This window comes from Pseudopipra pipra, chromosome W (genome assembly GCF_036250125.1).
Source record: "Pseudopipra pipra isolate bDixPip1 chromosome W, bDixPip1.hap1, whole genome shotgun sequence".
In the NCBI taxonomy this organism is placed as follows: domain Eukaryota; kingdom Metazoa; phylum Chordata; class Aves; order Passeriformes; family Pipridae; genus Pseudopipra; species Pseudopipra pipra.
Genome location: NC_087580.1, coordinates 10,382,432 through 10,387,386, shown reverse-complemented (window position 1 = coordinate 10,387,386; position 4,955 = coordinate 10,382,432).

Sequence of the window (4,955 nt, the reverse complement as noted above, 5' to 3'; positions counted from 1 at the left end):
TTCTTGTTCCCTCCCTGCTAAAGGACAGAGGGCAAAGGGAAAACCATTTGCAGATTGTACCTCCATCACAGAATTGAATTCCTGTGAGCTGAGGATTTCTGAGGGGGAGTGAGCAAGGAAAATATACACCCAGATGGGGAGTTATAAGAAGATGATCCTCTGACAGAGAGCTTAAATCTGGGCCTTTGGGCATCCTTGTGTCAGAGAGCTGGTCTGCCTCTCAAGGAGGAAGCATCAGTGTTATGGTTCCAAAGTCAGGGCGTGGAGCTTTGTGATGAATGTCCACCCCATCCCCTCATCCTGGGGGTCGAGGGCTTGACAGGAAAAATCAGAGGACCAGAAGGGGAAGGGTGGCCATCCTCTTCCCCCTGGGCACTGGAGGGAGAGGCAGCCACTTTTCTCCAGCCTGGCTGCAGGTCACAGTCGCTGTTGGGGCTGGCACTGCCCAGACTGCACTGAGGGACCTTGGCAGCAGGAGCCCCTGTGAGTCCCAGCTGCTGCCTTGTGTGTTGCCCCTGGCAGAGGCAAAGCCAGTCAAGGTCTCTCTCCCCTGAGCACATTACCTGCAGAACCCCTTCAGTGCACAGCAGGAGGCCTTTGGGGTGGGGTGACTTTGGTCAGAGGGACGTCCCTCTTTGACCTCATGTCCCGCTCTAGCAGAGGGTGTCCCTCACAATTGGTAAGGATTGAAAGACATAACACAGCACTTCTGGGATTTCCTCTCCTTCCCTTGACCACTAAAGGAGGAATCTCCTCCTGGGCTTTCCTCCAGGCCCAAAAGGGAGAAGCCTTTGCGTGCAGGTGAGGGCCAGGACTTGCCCACACTACCTGGAAACTAAACCCTGCCGAACAAAGAGAAGAGACAAAGGCCTGTTGTGCATGAGGGCCCAGCACAGTGAGGTCAAATAGTCCCATCTGTCCATAAATTCCCACTTCCAAGGGCCTCCAGAAGTGCTCTGCTGTATTTCCCAGCCCCGGGCAGGTGTCCAGGCCCCCAGGGTGCAGAGCTGCCCCGGCAGTGGCTTTGCCCAGCACAGCCTGGGCTCTGCTGGCTCCCATCCTGCCCAGGTTCTAAGGCAGCTGTTTGTCTGTCCCTGCTCTTTGCAGCTGGCATGGGGGCAGGGCAATGTTCTTCCCTCAAGGAACCCTTGGAAATCAGCAGGGCCTGGGCTCTCCCCCGTGGCCAGGCCCTTGGGGAGTGAGGGGGCAGGGGGCTTCCTGTCAGTGCTCCTCCCCAGCAGCACAGGAGCTCCAAGCCCATGGTTCTGGGGGCTCACAGTGCTGCTGAGACTCCTTTCCAGAGACAAAAGCTGGAACAGAAAAGTCTCCATGTCCCAAGGAAGACTGGAGCTCCAGGAGAGAGACCAAGGCTCCTTCCCGGAGCAAATTCCTGGTGGGAAAGGATTTGAAAGCTGGGCAAGAGATCACTGATGGTGCCCACAGTGCATCAGCTTGGGAATTCCCCAAACATTTTCAGGGATGAGTGAGTTCTTTTCCAAGGCTGCTGAATTAGGAAGGATTCTCTAAAGAAAAGGAAGTGTGGAGCAAACAAATTAGTAAACAGGCTGGACATGAGGGACCTGAGTGTGAGTTTCTTGTTCCCTCCCTGCATGAAGAAATAAGTCAAAAAAGTCCATTTGCAGGTTGCACCTTGAGTGCAAGGTTTAATTCCTCTGAAGTGAGTATTTCTCAGGAGGAGAGAGAAGTTGAAAAGACAACCTGCAGGAAGGCCTAAGGAGAGACCCTGAAGAAGAGACTTGAAAACAGAGGATTTGAGCATCCCCAGGGCAGATGGGTGGTCTCCCCTTCAAGAGGGCAGTGTTAGTCTCCCACTGACATCAGTCTTTTTTCACAGAAAAAGGATGGGAACCAGAGGCCTCAAAGCCCCAGGAATCATGGATGAAGGAGGACTTCCAGAAGCTCACGCGAGAAATGAAAGCTTTGCGTGAAGATCTCCAGAAAGGGCAGGAATACACAAATTGGCTTTTTCAGCTGCTCATAGAAGGCCTGAAGAAGGAACAGGGTGAGCAGGGCCACTCCCAAGCACTTCCATCTCTCTCAACACCAAAGCTGCTCTACAGGCAAACCACTCTGAGAGCTCATCCTGCACAGCTCCTCAAAGGGGCTGGAGAAGGACAGCCCTGACATGGGGCACAGCTTTTGTGCTGCCTGACCCTGAAACAGCTCCCTGCTGAAGTGTTCTCTGCAGGTGGTCATGGCCACACTTGTCTCCCTCATCTCTGCAGAGAGTGTGTGCTGTGAGTTCTCTGATGCCCTGATCCTTGTTAAGGTTCCCCCCTTGCAGTCCTGTCAGCGTCTCTCTCCCTTTCCCCACTCCCCTTCTCCCACTCCCCACTCCTGGGGCCGTGTTGGGGCACATGTGGTCCCAACCTTGTCTTCCTGTTGAAGATCCACAAGGAGACCCAGCTCCATGAGCACTGCAGGTGTCTCTGAGCACAGGGGCCTGTGGAGAACAGCTCTCCCTGAAGGAGCTGGTGCTGGGAAGGGAAGGAGTGAGCGGGGGCACAGACACCCCGGTGGGCCTGCTGAGCCCCAGATGGTGCTCCTGGGCCTGGCTCAGGCAGGACACAGTGTGTGTTGGGGCACAGCCTGTTGCACCCCGGGCAGGGAGAGGTGAGACAAGATGGGCCTCACCTGCCTGGGGGTCCTGTTCTTGCTGCAGGAGCAAAACTGTGGCAGTGAGCAGCCCAGAACAGTCCAGGCCTTTGGGCTGTTCTCGGCTCCCATTCCCATCTAATGCACTGTTCCCGTGGCCAGGTTGTCCAGGAGGAGGAAGAGCAGCCTCAAACCATTGCCTCCCGTGCGATGTTCTCAGCGACTCCAGGACAAACAAAACCTGGAGCTCAGCAGAGTCGAGGCCAAAGGAAACTCTCCCCCTCAGCGTGTGACACGATCCCAGGCCGCAGCCTCTGTCAGGAGCTCCAAGGTGGTCTCTGAGCCACCTCCTGCCCTGCAGGCAGTGGGGAAGGACCCCTGGGTGGCAGCTGATCAGACTGGCACTGCGGTGCCCCTCCAGAGGAGCACAGCCAGGCCGGCAGAGCTGCTCCCCACGAGCTCAGGGGATGGCTCTCCCGAGGAACGTGGCATTCCCAAATCCCTGCCGGTGCCCACAGCCCCTGAGCTAGTGGTTCCCTCTGCTCCCAAGGCCAGTGAGGCTGTGTCTGAGCTGCAGGTAAAGGCAGCCAATGTCACCATCCACCTTAGCCCTAGGATACACCAGGCAACCTGACAAGGTTGCCGTTCTGCTTAAAGCCCTTCCCGCAGACAGTGCAGCGGAAGGGCCTCTCATCCCTGTGCGTCCGCTCATGCCTGAGGAGAATTGAGCTGTTCCTAAAGCTCTTCCCACATTCCGCACAGAGGTAGGGCCGTTCCCCAGTGTGGATGCGCTGGTGGGTGATGAGGTTGGAGCTACCAAGGTCTGCTACCATGGCAACTGTCATACATTCCATTCCTACGGTCGGTTACCATGACAACCATCAGACATTCCTGTTGCTACAGTCAGTTACCATGGCAACCAGCATACATTCCCACTGCGGCCATTGGTTACCATGGCAACCAGCATCCATTCCCATTGTGATGGTCACTTACCGTGGCAACCATCATACAGTCACGTTGCTGTGGTCACATTCCATGACAACTAGCATCCATTGCCGTTTCTACAGTCAGTTACCATGGCAACCATCATACAGTCACATTGCTACGGTCACATTCCACGACAACCAGCATCCATTCCCGTTTCTACAGTCAGTTACCATGGCAACCATCATACAGTCACATTGCTACGGTCACATTCCATGACAACCAGCATCCATTCCCGTTTCTACAGTCAGTTACCATGGGAACCCTCACACATTCCCATTGTCATGGTCGGTTATTGTGGCAACCATCACACATTCCCATCGCTATGGTCGGTTACCATGGCAACCACCATACAGTCCCATTTGTTACGGCCAGTTACCATGGCAACCATCGTATATTCCCGTTGCTACACTCAGTTACCAGGGCTACCATTGTATATTCCCATTGCTACAGTCAGTTACCAGGGCAACAATCACACATTCCCGTTGCTACGGTCAGTTACCATGGCAACCATCACACATTTCCATTGCTATGGTCAGTTACCATGGCAACCATTGTACATTGTCATTGCTATAGTCAGTTGCCATGGCAACCATCACATTTTCCACTGCTACTTTCAGTTACCATGGCAACCATCACATTTTCCATTGCTACTTTCAGTTACCATGGCAACCATCCTACATTCCCATTGTTACGCTCAGTTACCATGGCAACCATCATACGTCCCACTGCTACAGTCAGATACCATGGCAACCATCATACACTTGTGTTGCTACAGTCGGTTACCATGGCAAACAGCAAACATTCTGGTTGCTAGGGTCAGTTACCATGGCAACCAGCAGACATTCGCATTGCCCATGTCAGTTCCCATGGCAACCATCAGACATTCTCTTATAGGTCAGGAATTTAAGAGAGTTTGTCTTTCCCCTGCCCCCCCCAGTATAGGAGAGACGGAGTTGGAGTGGAAAAGGGGGAGATGGGCTCAAAGGCTTTCCTGAAGTCACAAGAGACACATCCCCAGCCTTTCCCTCAGCTACTGAGGGGCTCATTGTGTCAGAGGAGGAGACCAGGTTGGTCAGGCAGGACCTGCCTTTCCCAACCCCACCCTGGCTGGGCCTGATCCCCCTGCCCCAGGGGTGGAAACACAGTCCAACCGTCTGCCATGGACTGATCCAGGCCACACTAGAGAAGGGTGAGGCTCCCGAACACACCCAGTACATCCATGACATCATTGGAGGGGGGGACACAGCTGAAGAAGTTTTCAAGAAAGGACAGAAGATCATCCAGATTCTCCTCCAGGCCGGTTTTGCCACCAAGAAGAGCAAAGTCAAGGGACCTGCCCAAGAGATCCAATT